Source organism: Meriones unguiculatus, chromosome 2 (assembly GCF_030254825.1).
Source record: "Meriones unguiculatus strain TT.TT164.6M chromosome 2, Bangor_MerUng_6.1, whole genome shotgun sequence".
Lineage (NCBI taxonomy): Eukaryota > Metazoa > Chordata > Mammalia > Rodentia > Muridae > Meriones > Meriones unguiculatus.
Window position 1 is genome coordinate 55346280 of NC_083350.1, and position 17319 is coordinate 55363598.

At 46.2% G+C, this 17319-nt stretch overlaps 1 long non-coding RNA gene across 5 annotated transcripts; it reads right to left on the reverse strand.

Annotated features, from left to right (window-relative positions):
* Window positions 1-911: 911 nt before the first annotated feature.
* Window positions 912-12085, reverse strand: LOC132652352 (uncharacterized). Of its 5 annotated transcripts, none has more exons than XR_009589859.1 (4): window positions 11813-12075; window positions 7240-10058; window positions 6299-6889; window positions 912-1814 (listed from the first exon to the last, which is right to left on the reverse strand). It is a non-coding gene; the product is annotated as an uncharacterized LOC132652352 (long non-coding RNA). The 5 variants fall into 5 exon arrangements; XR_009589858.1 differs by having other exon boundaries at window positions 912-1818; XR_009589860.1 differs by lacking the exon at window positions 912-1814 and having other exon boundaries at window positions 6063-6889; window positions 7240-7416; window positions 8802-10058; window positions 11813-12076.
* Window positions 12086-17319: the final 5234 nt, after the last annotated feature.

The following is a 17319-nucleotide window of genomic DNA, read 5'->3' on the forward strand; positions in this document are numbered from 1 at the left end:
TATCTCAAAAAATAAGGTAGAGGGAAATTGAGGAGATATATCTAAAAGTTAAAATATCTCAGTCTGGCAAAGCTCTCCTGGAACCCCCCTTCCCCCATGCTTGAGAATAAAGGCCATAACAGATAGTTCCTATCTGAAACTTCAGAGGCCAGAATAAGGTCAGAATATCATCCCCTAGCCCACCCTGATATGTCCTTCCCTCCCTCAAGCCCTACAAAACTTCAAGCCCCCAGCACCACAGATGACAGCCTCCACCTCCTCAGGAAGACTGCAGCCCTGCAGTCCTGCTTCTAGAGATGCCTATCTTCCATCTTTTACTTCTGTGTCACCTCCACCATAATCTAACAGTATCGAATGTCGACCTCTGCCATGAATACACACGTGCATGTAACATGTACCCAAGGATGTGCATACACCCACACTGACAAGCACATATACCTCTCCCTAATAATACAACAATACAACACACACACACAATTTTTAAAAATCAGTTTAAAACTTGTTGATAATGATGACCACGTATCTTAGACATTGACTGTGTGCTGCCAGCTTCCCTGACCCGCTGCAGCTTTTTCTCTTAGGGGTCTGGTGGTCTTCACGTCACTTCTAGCTTCTATGTCTCTGAAAGAAAATGAGGATTATCTCTTTCTCCCTTTTGACTGTTCATACCTCTTTTTAGGACATCTCTCCCTGTCCTAGTGAGGCTCTCGTGTGATGAAACGCCATGACCAAAAGTAAATTGGAGAGAAAAGGTTTTATTTGGTGTATGCATCAAATAGCCGTTCAGCATTGGAGGAAGTCAAAAGACAGGAACTCAAGCAGGGCAGGAACCTGGAGGCAGGAGCTGATGTCGATGCCATTAAGGGGTGCTCCTCGCTGGTTTGCCCCCATGGCTTCCTCCACCTGCTGTCTTACAGCACCCACCAGCCCAGGGATGGGACCACCCACAGTGGGCTGGGCACTCCCCCACTGATCACTCATTTTAAATAGGCCCTACAGTCAGATCTTATGGAGGCATTTTCTCAATTGAGGCTTCCTCCTCTCCAAAGACTAGAGTTGTGTCAAGCTGACATAAAAACCAGCCAGCACACACTCCCTGTTCTTTCTCCTTCTCTGCTTCTTCCATGCCCTCTTTAGTTGACCGCAGTTCACTAGGTACTTTTCACAAGTACCCCGACCACCTAAGAAGGCGATCACCGGAGTTATTCTCATAGACAAAACTGTCAGGGAAAGGTTGCTGGCCACACTAGTCCCCAGAGACACTGTTGGATCAGCCAGAATACCTCAGGACCATAGTGCCCACCTGGTGGTTGGAGGATGCACAGTCTTTGTCTAATGTCCTGGGGTGTCCCTCCATCTTGTCATCCCCGGCTGCTCCTCCCACCACTGAGGCTTCATCTCCAGGATCATCTTGGCCATCTGAAAACCACTAGCCCCCACCCCACTCCAAGCACCGTATCCTCCTCTGACTTGCAGGACCCTCAGCCTTCTCCTCAGCCCACCATGGAAAGCTGCACAGGCAGAGATGAGGGAAGAGTGAGTCAGGTTCTGGCCTAGTTTCATGTCTGTAGTTCTCATTAAATTGCTTGACAAAAGCAACTTAGAGGATAAGGGGGTTTATTTCAGCTCACAATTCCAGTTTATAATAGCTAGTCACATCATTGTCAGTCAAGAGCAGAAAAATAAGCCTGGAGGTGGTGGTACATGCCTTTAGTCCCAACACTCCAGAGGTAAAAGCAGGTGAATCTCTGAGTTTGAAGCCGGCCTGGTCTACAGAGCAAGTTCCAGGACAGCTGGGACGACACAGAGAAACCCTGTCTTGAAAACAAAACAAAATAAAACAATCAACAAACAAGAAATAAACAAAGAAAAAGGAGCAGACAAACATGAATTTTCATTTGCCTGCTTGCTTGTATTCAGCTTTATCTCTCCAGTTTTAAAATATTTATTTATTTTTATTTCATGTGCATTGGTGTTTTGCATGTATGTCTGTGTGAGGGTGTCGGATCCTCTGGAACTGGTGTTACAGGCAGGTGTGAGGTGCTATTTGGGTGCTGGGAATTGAACCCTGATCCTCTCAACTGTCTAGCTGTCTCTCCAGCCCTATCTCTCCACTGTTCTACAGCTCAGAAACCCCTGCCTAGGGAACGTTGCCACCTGAGGTAGGCTGGATCTCATATCAATTAATTTAGGATGATCCTCCATAGCCATGTCCAAGGATATGCAGGTAAATGTTCATTAAGTGTAGATAATTCTTCATTAAGACTCTCTTCAGATGATTATAGCTTGTGTCAAGTTGACCATTAAAACTAATGCCATCTTCCTCGGGGTTCTTCATCTCTCTCAACCCAATATAATGTAGATCCTTCTGGGATCCTGCCTGAGAGTTGAGTCTTGAGTGTGAACTTGGTCCTCTATCACAGGCCAGCACAGCTGAGGTAGGGCAGGAGAGAGTGTATTCTGAGAGACAACAGGACCACCAAGTACCCAGTCCCTCTGAACTTCAGGAGCTGCTCAGTGCCCTTCCAAAGAGTGTTGTTCTCTTGGCCTCTTTCATATAGCATCTATCTGCCTTCTACAGGCCAAATGGCTCTAGAGAAAAACAAACAGGCTTCCTATCTTTAGGACTACGGTGGGGACCAGCTGGGTAAGGAAGGGAAAGCCTCTAGTGACAGGTAGCCCTTGGCCCCATCCGCTGCCGAGAGGAGTCTCAACACTGTCCTTCTCCAGCAGCTCCGGCAGAGCAGAAATTAAGCCAGACTAGGAGACATAATTCTCCTCGTGGAGACAGACTCTGTTTGTCCCCTTCCCTCACGCCCTAGTCACCCTATTTCTTAGGTCACAAGCCAGCCAACTAAGTAGCCTTGAAAATACCAGAGGTTCCATGCCAGGAGACAGCCGTGAAGCTTTCTGTTTCCACAGAAGACCCAGATCTACCTCAGAGCCCTGGAGATCACCCTTCCTCTCTGAGCCTTCCCTACTCCAACCCCCACCACAAACCTAGCACCCAAGAACTTTGCTGTGGAAATAACTCAAGCTAAGGCAAAAGCTGAATGATGTCTACAAATTATGAGCTTGGTGCACTTCCTAGTGATTCATTGCTGATGGGTACCTGTTGTACCTGAGCTTGTAGCTTATAAGCCCAGCTTCATGGCTGGCCCTGAAAAATCTGTAGCCTGAGGTAGCCTAGAAGGTATGAAATACCAGCTTCAAGTTCATCTAGCACCCTATCTTGTTTTCTGAACGTTGTCCCGGAAAAGGACCAGCACTAACACAAAAGTACATAACCTTGCAGCCTTCTATACCCAAGAGAAATGAAATGCTTGCAAGTCAGGAGCTTGCTAAAATGATAAGAAATCAGCCTAAAGCTTTTGGTCAAGTCCAGAACATGTTCAACATTAAAACAATGATAATAGCTGGAAGGGTGGAATTTAATTAATAGTATCCTTTCTAGTATGCGCAAAATCCTGGATTTGATTCCCAGCACTACCTAAAACCAGGGGTGGTATCTTGTGCCTATAATTCTAGCACCTAGGAGGTGAAGGCAGGAAAATGAGACATTCAAGATCAGCTTCAGCAAGCATTGGCTTTGAGGCCAACCTGGGCTACATGAGTCCTTGACCGAATAAAAAGCAAACCAACGAACAAAAAGTAGGGCTCAGACTTGCTGCTCATCCACAGGTCCTGGGTTTGGTCCCCAGTACCAACATGGGGTCTCATAACCATTGAAACTTCAGTTCCAAGGGATCCAACACCATCTTCTGTACTAGCTCACGGGATACACATAAACCCATATAAGCTTGCATACACATGCTTGCACACACAGGCAGGCAGGCAGACAGACAGACAGACAGACAGACAGACAGACAGACAGATAGATAGATAGATAGATTTTTTTTAAGTGGAGAAGCAACTAAGGAAGACATTCAAAGCAAAAGCTGACCTCTGACCTCCAAAAGGTCAAGTACATGAGCATGTGTCTATGGAGAGACTGAGGTTAACATGACATATCCCTAGTATATACTGTGATATACTCTACCCTACTATAATGCAATAAAAAGACCCTTACCAGATACCAGCCAAACATTGGCAGCATGCATGCTCCGGGGCTTCCTCACCTCTAAACTGTGGGCCAGAGAAATTCTATTCTTAATAAGTTACCCAGCCACAGATACTTTGTTACAGCAATGCAAAACCAGACTAAGATGTTCTTCCTAAGAGAAGAATGCAACTACCAACTACCGTCTTTGTAAAACTAACCAGAAATGTCTAGCCCCGATTGACCTCCAGCTCAAGCGTTCCTTAGTTACCTTCAGAAACGTCCTCAGTACATGTATTTGCTGTGGTTCCAACTTGTACTCAAGGACAGTTAGTGTATATAAGCTACAAACTCGGATCCAGTGTGTAGTAATTATTTACCCCCCAAAAGAGCCTTTCACTTAAAAAATTATCTGCTTTATTATATCGGTGGGGTGAACTCCTAGTGAAGAGGCCAGCAATGGCAGCGGCTTAGGCTCTCTGAGATTGCACTGCTGTCGATCTGTAGAATAGGGATGACAATAGCACCATTTAATGAACCAACATTTTCTCTCGTAGGTAATCCCCAGGAGAAATGAAGCTATGTGTTTAAATATTTGTACCCGTGTGTTCCGGCCTGCTCATAGAGCTCCAAGCAATTTGAACATTCATAAATGGGTTAACAAAGAAAGGAACAAACCGATGAGAACATGAATAGAGTTGAAAGACAAGGTGACTGGTGAGATGGCTTAGTGGATAAAGGTGCTTGCCTCCAAGCCTGAGGACTTGAGTTCAGTCCCAGGTCCTCTCATGATGGAAGAAGAGATTATCTCCTGAAAGTCATCCTCTGACTTCTGGTGCAGACACACACACACTAAACTAAATGTAATAAAAAAAATTAAGCCAACAAAAGAAATGTGATGTGCTGAGTGAAAGAAAACAGATAAAACATTACATAGTGTATGATTTCATTTGTGTTAAATTCTCCTGAAGACATGACCTACAGCTAGAAGTCACTGGTGGGCCATCTCGAAAAGGCAGGGATGGAAACTCTCTGTGAAAGTAGCAATGCTCTGTGTCTCAAAGGCTGTGGTGTCAAAATTCATCAACTTGTGCTCCTAAAATAGTCTCACAGGTGTAAACTAAGCCACAATAAAGCTGACCACCCCCAAATCGATGTAACAGAGTTATTATAAAGGTTAATAAAGTAGGGCTGAAGAGATGGCTCAGCAGTTAAGAGCACCGGCTGCTCTTCCAGAAGACCAGGCTTCAATTCTTAGCAACCACATCACACAGCAGCTCACAACTGACTATAACTCTAGTTCCAGGGGATCTGACACACACAGACTCACACACACACACACACACACACACACACACACAGGCAAAACCACCGATGCACATAAAATAAATAAAATTATAACAGAAAAGATAAATGAAGTGATGTGTGAGAGAGAAAGAGATGAGTGTGTGTGTGTGTGTGTGTGTGTGTGTGTGTGTGTGTGTGTGTGATCTCCCCAAGTTTAGTGCTGTCGCAGACAGGCTCATACACTAATAGTTGTGACCATGTTCGTACCTGACTGTGATGCACACTCCCAGAGGTTCTCCATCTAAATAAAATGGCTCACCAGCGACAAAGCGGATGGCGAAAAGTGCAGGTCCAGCTGAGACTGTTCCTGCTGTCAGGTCCTTCCATGGTAGCGTAAGTCCCACCCATGCCTGGGAAATGGACACCACTTCCCCGAAGAAGCCTGAGGCACCTCCTGCCCTTCTGATTCAGGATCAGGCACACAAGTCCAGCCAAACTGCCCTCGCCCAGTCACCCAGGCAGTAAAGTCCAGTGTACCTGCCAAGCCTGTCGGCTTCACACCACCCCAAGGCAACTTTATCTAAATGCGTGCCCTCAGCACCCAGCACCCAGCACCCACCATTAGGTGTCCACCACTGGTTGTTGCAGTGAGGGCTTTGAACATCGACTCAATGAACCTGGGCAAGCGAGGGGGGGGGAAACGGGCAGGAGAATCAAGAAGGCATCAGGGCCTCTCCCCCTGAAGCAAGAAGATGCATTTTATTTATATATATTATGTCTCGTTGCTAGGCAACCGGGCCTTGGCCCAAGTGGCAAGGAGGAGGGGTCTGCTGCTGCAGCAAGCCAGGGTGACTCATTCCTGTGTTGTTAGTTCCTCTGGGCCTGGTGCACACATTCAAGTCAGGCCTGGAGACCAGACCCACCTGCCTGTGGAATTCCTAGATGGAACAGAGCCAGTTCCCAGCTTCTCACCTGCTTGCCGAGAGCCAAAGGAAGCACTCGTAGCCAGACGCCTGACTCTGCCATGGGTTGAATTTGGGCAGGCCATTTAACGCCTCTCACTTGCTGAAGGGAGAATGTCAGATGGCATTTCCAAGTCTTACAGTACATTTTAAGTGCCCTGGCTGATTCACACAGGCGCCATTTTCTCCCTTTGACGATCGGAAAATTATAGTCCAAGGCAAGGTTAATTTTCTCAGTTTGCAAAGTTATCCAAAAAGCAGGTCGCAAAGCTCTGTCTCCATGCCTCAGAGCCCCATATGTACCCCTTTACCACAGCAGATCAGCTGGTTCACTTGCAGAGCCTACTCCATCTTGAGCTCTGTGGCTGAGGTTCTCCAGGGCAGATCCCAGCACAAGTGGGCGCAGCTGCCTCCCTTCCTGCCCACTGTGGGCCACTGGCTAGAAATGCCAGTCTCTCTGCTGAATGCCTGAGTCAGCCAGCAGGTATCTTAAGGGAACTTCACAGTGTCCAACTTCTGGCTACACAAACTGTTTAGGTCAATGGAGGTTCCAAGGCTGGCTGTCACTCTTCTTTCATCCTGGAAACATTTCCCCTGGTACCTGGTGTTCAGGGGAATAGAACCAAGAGCCACTGAGCCACATTTTTACCCTACAACCTGAACTCAAACTCCACCTGAGGTAGGAGGGAACGACCAGCCCTCTGGTTTATTCTTTTTAAATTTATTTTTATTTTTAACTCTCATTTTTATTGTACGTGTGATGGCGTTTTGTCTGAGTGTATGTCTGTGAGTCACACGTATCCTTTAGAGTCTAGAAGAGGGTACTAGATTCCCTGGAACTGGAGTTACAGTTATAAGCTGCCTGGGTATGGAACCTGGATCCTTTGGAAAAGCAACAAGCGTTCTTAACCACTGAGCCATCTCTCCAGCCCCTCTCCTTGTCATTCTTACCAACTGGCTCCTGTTTTCTGGATCCAAGTCCTTCAGAACCCAGGTGCTCTCAGGCCTGCTGGCCAAGGCAGACTTAAAATGTGGCTCATCCTGCAGTCTTGTTGACAAGCTTTCTGCAGACCTGGAGCTTTGCTCACAGAAGCTGGGCTCTGAGATGGAGGCTTCCCGAAGCACAAACTATAATCAAGGGGGCAGATCTCTGATTCATGGGAATGAAACGGTCTCAAGAAAATGTCTTCATTTTATTTATTATTTATTCAAATCAATCTGGTTTGCCCTCCTGTAACAATACAGATGTGTGAGTTAGTGAGTGTGTTCGTGTGTGTAAGAGAGAGAGAGAAAGTGTGTGTGTGTGTGCAATCTCACAAATTTTGTGTAGGTGCCTGTGGCACTCAGAGGACATTTTTGAATGTCATTCCTCGGCTACAATACATTTTTTATTTTATTGTCTTGTTTTGTTTGGGTTTGTGCGTGTTGTTTTGGTTTTGTTTTGGAGACAGGGTCTCACTGTGTATCCCTGGCCAGCCTGGTACTCACTATTCAGACCAGGCTGGCCTTGAATTCATCTGACTCTATCTCCCAAGAGCCAGGACTAAATATGTGAGCCCCCACACCTGAAGCCTGTGGGTTTTTTGAGCTAGGGTCTCTCTGGCCTGGAGCTTACCAAGTAAGTTAGGCTGGCTGGACACCCAGCCCCAGGGATTTGCCCATCTTGGCCTCTTCTTCCAACACACCAGCACACCTTTTTTTTTTCAATGTGGGTTCTGAGGATCAGCCTTAGGGCCTCATGCTCATAAGACAAGCGCTCACCCTACTGAGCTGCCTCCCCAGCTTGTCAGAGTAGCTATAAAAACACAATTGTTTTGGCACGTGGTTCTGAGTCCAAGTCTAAGAGCTGCATCTCAAAATGCCATTGATACTGACATGGGATAGCCCATGGCAAGAAATAAGGAGTGTGTGCTGTGTGTGTAGCCTCTCCTTACAGAGCCGTCACTATCCAGGCACAAATGCCTCTCCTGATGACCCCACCCAACCCTAATTGCTTCCCAGAAGCTCACCACAAGGAGACTCAGTTTCCCCCTCAATGTTTCACACGGTGATGATATTCTGACCTGGGCATCCTTGAGAGCTACTCCAATCATATCCAAGCCACCCGGCCATAGGCCAGCTTTACTGACAACCTTGTGCTCCTATGCCATGCACAGCGCCATGGCTTGCTCGTGCCCCCTCTGGGCTGACTCTCCTTTGAAAGCATCTTCATTTTACTTACCTGCCTCTGCCATATAGCGGGGGTGTCTGCTGGACAGACACACAAAAACGGGATGAGGGAAAACAAATCAGTTCTACTTTAAAGAGTATAAGTCGTGGGCATGAGACATTTGGGGATACTGAATAAGGGAAGGCAGGAATACTACTCTGATTTCACTCAGCTCTTAACACTGAAAAAAAAAAATCAACCTGGGGACTGGGGGCTGTCTCGGTCGGTATAGTGCTTGCCTAGCATGGACAGGATCCTGGGTTTTATACACAGCACCATGTTAACAGGGTATGCTGGCACATACCTGTAGTTCCAACATCATAGAAGTGGAAGCAGGAGAGTTCAAGGCCAGCCTGGGATGCATGAGATCCTGCTTCAAAAGAAAAAAGAAAAAGAAGAAAAGAAAGAAAAAAAGAAAAGAAAAAAGAAAAAAAAACAAACAGAAACCAAACCCCAAACCAAAAAACAAGCAAACAAACAACAAACAAATTTGAGGCAGCAAGATGGTTCCACCAGCTAAGGCACTTGCCTCTAAACTGGATGACCTGAGTTCAACTCACAGAACCCACATGGTGGAAAGAGAGAACCAGTTCCCACGGATTGCCCTCTGACTCCCATTTGCATATCATGGCACTCATGCACATGCAAGCATGCAAATACAATAAATGCAATAAAACTTTAAAAAAAAAATCAACCCAGCCCAAGACGGGTGGTGCACTCCTGTAATCATAGCACTTGGGAGGCTAAGATAGGAGAACACCAAGTTTGAGGCTAGTTATCCAAGCCTCTGTCTCAAAACTATACAACATAGTTCAGTGGCATACACTTGCCTAGTGTGACGGGATTCTAGCTCTGGTAACATATACGTATGTGCAAGTAAATCAATCCTAATTCCTTAAGCCTAATCCATCCTCAATAACACTAGCATTATTTTCAAGGTTCCTCGAAAACTCAGGTACATTAAGTCCTTGTTCCCTTTTCCACTTAGATATTATGAGCTTGCCCCAGCCCTCTTCAAACTGAAGAGACTGATTATTTTTTCCACTGTAGGTTGTGAAAGGAAACTATCAGGAAATAAGCTGTGTAGAACTGAAACTAGAATGCCACGCTTGATAATGAGACCGAACAATGTGTTGTGAAACTTGTTGTAGCTGAATATGTTTCTGCCATGTGACCTGGGCCAGCAGGCCATTCTTTCAGTGCCGGGGTCCTGAGGGAGAGGACCAGAGATGAGAAAATAAAAAGATATGAAAGTTGGAATTAGAAGGTCTTGCCTAGGCTGACAGCTTGTGCTGATCAAGTTTATAAGAAGTACGACGTCTTATTTACAGTTTACAGGGGAGGATGGGATAGACGTAAAGCTATCATAAAATGGGATGAAGTCAGCAGGAAGCTCATCAGTTGCACAAAGGGATCACAGGATATCTCCAGTATGCTACAGACCAAGTACACAGTGGCCTTGGGACTGATGACTCCAGCCTCTTCAAGATGCAAATGTCTGTCCTAGAGATCACGATGGCTTCAGACTCACAGAGATCCTTCTGCCTCTGCCTCCTGAGTCCTGGGATTAAAGGTGTGAGTTAGATTCGTTATAGCTTAATGGAGCATCTGAAGCCGGCATGGCACTGTAAAGTTAACTGCTGCTGTATAGTTTGTACTGTATCTCCTAAATGCAGCACCACAGTTCCTAAGCATTTAACTTGGCTTCTAGTTTTTACCTATACATTCTTATGTTGCCAAAGAAGCCGATTAGCAAAATGGGCAGTTTGCACTTATTAGATAGAACCACTGCAGACATGTTGAGAACTAACGTTATATTTTAAGTTTAAATTACTGTGCTTAAGAAATCTATAAACAGAAATGCCTCTAACCTGTAAGCCCCACTTTCCCAAGGACAGATAACTTCCTGGAGTGCTGGGGGCTGCTGTTCATGTAAGAGAACAAGCTGAGTATTTTCACTTCTGTAAACAAGCTTGGTTACCCCAACTGCACAGGATGGGCTTGATCACATGTAGGTGGGAGGGACATAGGCAATGTGCCTCCTATCAGGATGTATGCTTGTCCCTGATTGGATGAAGGTGGGAAGCGTGAAGCCTTGCCTTTGTAAGCCTGTAACTAATGTAATTCAGCGCCATTTACTCTGGCAGTCTTGGGTATGGACCTGGCCCGTGTCCATCGTCCTGACCAGTATTTAATAAAACTTGCTTCAGATCTGGCTCAAAAATTGTGGTACTGGCCTCTTATTATTCTTACCCAGAGGGATTAACAGAAGCAGCTGCAGAAGCTATCACAGTGACTATTTTGAAAATGCTAGTCAAAATCAAAACAACCCCAAAAAAACCTCTGCTTTCTAGTAAGAGTCTGATGCACTTCAAGGAGAACCTATAGTACCAAACCACCATGTCAAGTATCATCAAGGTGCACCACAGCCGTAACTAAGGAAGTCTGCTGAAGCAAGAGAAGGCCTCTCAGCAGAGGGAGAGTTTACACAATGAGGAGACAACTAGTACAGTGACTTTAAAGTGTCCCCACTCTCTTGAATTCAAGGAATCCCATTCAGTGGCAAATATTACCACAGGCAATGAGTCCAAACACAGAAGCATGTCCATATCACAGTTGTTCATCCTCTCCAAAAGTCCCATAGACCATTGTGTAGGCCTGTGGCTAACAGCCAGAGGTGGGGTTGAGCCTTTCCTTTAGGAGATAATATAACAGGACAGAGGCTCTGAGGGGATCCTAGGAAGTTCTCATCTCGACCAGGTGGGCATGTTGACCTCCATGGCAAGTTGACCAGCCCCTCAGTTTGTCCACTCAGAGGCAGAGTTCTTTAGAACCATGGAGCATGACCCAAGGGAAAATTCCATTCTGAAACCAGGGTGCAAGATTTTTATTGCAAGGAGGTGAGTAGAGATTGGAAAGTCAAGTGATGAACTGATGGACAACGTCTGTAGGGTGCATTGTTTCTGGCTTCCCTTTGTAGGTTGGAAATGTTTTTTTTAACTTAAATGCTTCGGCAATGGATGTGTAACTAACATTCAGACATCAACAAAGTATCTAAGAAAGTAAGTCCTTGCCTGGCGGTGGTGGTGCATGCCTTTATGCAGATCTGGAGTTTGAGGCTAGCCTGATCTAGAGAGCAAGTTCCAGGACAGTCAGGGCTACACAGAGAAACCCTGTCTCGAAAAAACCAAGAAGGAAAGAGAGAGTAAGAAAGAGAGAGGAAGGAAGGAAGGAGAGAAGGAAGGAAGGAAGGAAGGAAGGAAGGAAGGAAGGAAGGAAGGAAGGTAAGTCTGTCCTCTTTCCAGCCCTACTCACCAGGATCCTTTGTGCATCAAACCAACCAAACCAGTACTTATTGCTTCTGCAGATCTGGAATCCATCTCAGGGTTGAAAGAGTCAAAGTAACTTCTGGCAACTGAATCCAGATAGCCTCAGCAGGCTGGCCAGCAGTGAGCTCTGTCCCTCTACTGCATGTAAGGACGGGGTTGGAGATGTCGCTGAACTAACAAACAGAATGCACCAAGCCCTGGGTTCCACCCCAGCACGACGTAAAACCAGGCGTGGTGGTGGATGCCCGCAGTGCCAAGACTTAGAAGGTGGATCCAGGAGGCACTGAAGTTCAAGGTCATCCCTTGGCAACCCAGAAGTTAGGCCAGCTTGGGCTGAGAACAGGAAGAGGAAACAGGGAATGGTCTTGTAGACCCTATTCTACAGGCTACAACCTGTAGGTTATAAATAGATTATAAAGTCATAATTTGTAGGTTATAAAGTCATGATTTATAGTTCATGATGATTAAAAAGAAGAAATAGAACTAAGAGGGCTTTGTGGGACTTCGTTGCGATGTAAAACATTTCTTACTGCCGGCTGAGGTTTAAAAGGAAAATTTGAAGGACTCTTAAACACAGCAGCAGCCTGGGTCCCCAGGGCTGTCTGCCCCGCGCTGCGGATGAGAGAACACGGCTCATTCCTGCAATAAAGGTGCAGGCCTGACTTCCGAGAAAGTGGCTGGGGAGACGAGTTGGTTAATGGGTAACCCTGCTCCTCTGTCGGCTTCTTTCCAGCTCTCTGTGTCCCCCTGGGGCAGGATATGGCTCGGTCAGGGAACACTGACTCACAGCTGACTCAGCGCAGGGCGCTCAGCCAGGGGGGCGCTTGGCTGAGCCGGCTCTGCCCTCCCCCCGTAGGCGGGGCCTAGGCACGGAAGGTCGAGGTTCTAAAGCCCATGAAGGGTAGTTCAGATCGCACCTGGGACCAAAGTGTAGCCAGAACTGTGGGGCAGGCAGGACGGTAGCCAATGGAGGCTAACGCTTCCCTTCCTCCCTCCTCTCCTAGCCTGATCTCTAGGGCGCAGACACCACACACACACACACACACACACACACACACACACACACACACACACACCACATGCTTCTCCAGGAACTCTTGGAGGATTAGGACACCTCGGACCCGGCCTGATTTTATCTCTGGTCTCTTCAGCCTCTCGTACTCTGTAACCTCCCAGGTTGGCTAGGGCTGTGACGGAGACCACGGGATGTGTGTTTGGGTGGACAATGTTAAAGATTCAACTCAGGCACACAAATATTCAGACCTAACACACACATACACACACACATAATAATTATGTATAATATATTATGTAATACATTAAATATTTAATATATATTATTATATATAGCATGTGTATGCACGTGTATAATATAATATAATATATTTAAAATTATAAGCAGAACATAGTGGCCTGTGCCTGTAATTCCAGCACTGGGCAGGCTGAGGTAAGGAGATGGTGAGTTTGAAGACTTGTAGACTATATACAGGGACCTTAGTTTTGTATTTCTTCCTCTCCTCTGATATAGCAGTTTATTTAACTCATTCTTGGCTACTTACTTACTTTACTTTACAGTAAAATGAACACAGCCAGGTGTGGTGATGCGTGCCTTTAATCCCAGCACTCAGTAGACAGAGGCAGGTGGATCTCTGTGAGTTCAAAACCAACCTGGTTTACATAGTGAGTCAGTGAGTTCCAGGACAGTCAAAGCTATATAGTGAGACCTTGTCTTAAAAAAAAAACTACACACGCACACACAAACACGCACACACAGAGGAGATGAAAGGAGGAGAAGGGAGGGAGTAAGTAAGGAAAGAAAGAATCTTAAAGAATAAAAGAAAATACAACAAGACTTAACTGACACCTGTGATGGCGAGTACTGACTGTCAACAGGATCCAGAATCAACTACAAGACAAGCCTTGAGGGTGTCTGAGGGACGTTCTAGACTGAGTGCACCGCGACGAGATGGCCCACCTTACATGCGGGAGGCCCTCGCCCCTGTACTGGGGTCCTGAGACAGTCGGCTAAATACCAGCATTCATCTCTCTCTGCTTCCTGACCGTGGCCACGACGTGGCCAGCTGCCTCACACTGCTGCTGTCATGCCTTCATGCCTTCCCCGCCACGACGGCACTGAAGGTGTGAGCCGAGAGAAACCCCTCGGTGAGCTGCTTTCCTTGGGTGTTTCGCCACAGGAATGACAAGTGTAACGAATACACGGATAGGACTACACTCCCTAACAACACGACAACACGTGTCAGTCTGTCCCAAGATGCAGTAGGATAACTTTGTGTGTGTGTGTGTGTGTGTGCGCGCGCGCGCCTGTGACCTTTGGGAAATTCTTCTTTGGCAGAGCTGTGATGGTTAGTTCTAATTGTCAACCCGACATAATCTAGAATCGTTTGGGAAGGAAGTCTCAGCGAGGTCTTGTTCAGATCAGGTTGACCTCTGGCCACATCTGTAGGGGATTGTTGTCTTGGTTACGTTAATTGATGAGGGAGGACAATGAGGAATAGCATCGTTCTGTCAACCCACTTGAGGTTGGTTCCTGGACTGTATAGCAGAGGAGAAAGTAAGCTGATCACAAACATTCTTTTGTTCATTCATTTCTCAGTTGCCTTAACTACGGATGCGGTAGGACTGCCTGCTTCAAGTTCCTGATGCCTTGGCTTCCCCACAACAATGGACCATAACCTGGGACTGTGAGTCAAACAAGCCCTTTCTTCCTCAAGTTGCTTTTGTCGAGATATTTTTATCACAGCCATAGGAAACAAAACTAACACAGAAGCCACCAAGGTGGAGGTAGTGAATGCAAACATTGTCTGGCAGGAGAATCAGCTCACACGGTGATGATCCCTGGTGCCAGGCCAGTTGCCACTCTCCCCAAAGGAGAGTGTCTTGGAGAAGCTTGGAGGGTTTGAGCATGGCCACACATAGAATGCCACTGGGTACCAAGGGTGGCTTAGGTCTGTAGCACTAGTCTCCAAGCCTTGGCTGCCCTTCATAGTGTCACTCTGTCCTTCAGACTCTTCCAAGATCCTCTGGTGGTTTTGGAAGACTAACTTAACATCTTTGAACCTGACTGTGCCCGAGTCCATTTTCTGTTGCTATAATAAAATGTCGGAAGCTGGCTAATTTACAAACAGTAGAGGCCAATCTGTGTATCAGTTGCGTGTTTTACTGCTGTGACAAAATATCTGACTAAAGCAACGTGTAGTTTGAATAGGAATAGCCCCATAGACTCGTGGTTGGGTGCTTGACCCACAGGGAGTGGCACTATTAGGAGGTGTGGCCTTGTTGGAGAGAGTGCGTCACTGTGGGGTGGGTTTTGGGGTCTCCTGTGCTCAAGCTATGCCTTACGTGGCACACAGTTCTCCTGCCCATCAAGACGTAGAAATCTCGGCTCCTCCAGCACCATGTCTGCCTCCACATTGCCATGTTTTCCACCATGATGATAATGGGCTAAACCCCTGAAAGTGTAAGCCACGGTCAGAGTTTATAAGGGTTGCCTTGGTCATGCTGTCTCCCCACAGCAATAAAACCCTGAGACAGAAAGAAGAAAAGACTCATTTTGGTGCAGTTCTTGTTTTATTATTTTGTGTGTATGGGTGCTTTGCTTACATGTGTGTCTGTGGACCGCCTGTCAGCCTAGCTAAAGCGGTGAGTTCCAAACCAATGAGAAACCCTGTTTTAGATTTTTTTTAATAATTTTTTTTTTTTTTTTACAAAAATGAACTGTGCCCGTTGTTGTCCTCTGTTGGCCAAGGTTGTCTTCTGGCTTTTACACGCGTGCATTTGTGCACACATGCACTCAATAATAATAATGAGATAAAAAAAAAATAAAAATAAGTGACAACATCTAATGAAAATTCAAGAGAAGTGGAACAGCTGTGGATCACTGTGGGCATGCATATTTTTGTGTGGCCATCTGGAAAATTATTTGATCTTTAAGAATGACGTGAATACAAACATGGAATCACTTCACGATTCATCAAACCCTTTGCTAGATATTTACCTAAAGAAATGAAAAATGTATGCCTACACAAAGACCCACATGCAGATGTTCTGGCATCTGTGTTCCACAGGAGCCAAGAACTGGCGAATGGATAATGAACCGTGCTGCATGCAGGCAACAGATCAACTCAGCAATTAAAAAAAAAAAAACAAGGACCAGCATGAGTGAAGGAAGCCAGTGAAAATGGTGTCTCTTGAGAAGTCCACTTACGTTGGGGGTAGAAATCAGATCCTGGTGATCAAGGGCAGGGCAGGACACAATGAACGAAGAATGACAGGAACATGCAGTGTCTTATTTTGACTACGCCTTTGTCAAAATGGATTGGACATTACGTTCAAAAGGCTGATTTGGGGGGCTGGAGAGAGGGTCATGAGTTAGCAGTGCTCTTGGAAAGGACCTGTGTTCAGTTCCTAGCATCCATGCGCAGCCACTTAAGACTGCCTATAACCCCCCGCTCCGGAGGACCCGACACCCTCCTCTGTATCCCTTGGGCACTCGTACTCACTTGCACATTAGCTCACAAAGACACACAGGCATATACATAATTCAAAAATGCAATAAAAACAAGGGAAATGAATAAAAATAAATGTTTTAAAAGGGTGATTTTATTGCACAAAAGCTATGCCTCAATGAATCTGACTTTTTAAAAAAAAAGTTTTTATGCCACTGGGACTGGCTCCATCATCACCATTTTTTTATTTAATTATTTTTATTTTTATTAATTACAGTTTATTCACTTTGTAAACCCCCTGTACCTCCCTGTCTCCTCCCCTCCCAATCCCACCTTCCCTCTTCCGTACCAGTGTCCCTCTCCCAGTCCACTGATAAGGGAGGTCCTCCTCTTCCCTCTGACACTTTTTTTTTTTAAGACATCATCCCATATAGCTTAACCTGTCCCCAGATTTACTCGTAGCCAAGGCTGACCTTTAATTTCTGAACCTCCTGCCTCTACAACCTAAGTGCTGGAATTACAATTGAGCACTGTCTTGCCTACCTTGTGCAGGTTTGAGGGTAGAACCCAGGAGAGGGCTTTTTGCACGCTAGGACAAACATCTATCAGTTGAATCATATCTGCAGCCACCACCACCAGTTATTAACTGGACTCTGTCCAGTTTTTCTCCTGTCCTGCCTTCTCCACAGCAGAGCCAGGGACAATGCATTCAAGGGAGCAGACACTGGTTGATCGAGGACTTGGGGCGAGGGAGTCTCAACAGACCAGCTGACCCTCCGTGATCCTCATGCCTGTAGCTCAAGTTCTAGGGGATCTGACACGCTCTCACAGATAAATATGCAAGCAAAATGCCAATGCATATAAAATAGAAATAAAACCCCCGAAAGGGCTCAACGATCTTAAAATGCCAGTGACCGCTAACACGGTTCATCGTGCAGAGTCCCCGGAAGGCCTGAAGTCATAGGGAGCTTTTCTGAGGGAGCGCAGGGATCTCCTGTAGGCAGCCTGCCAGGTCTGCATGACTCAC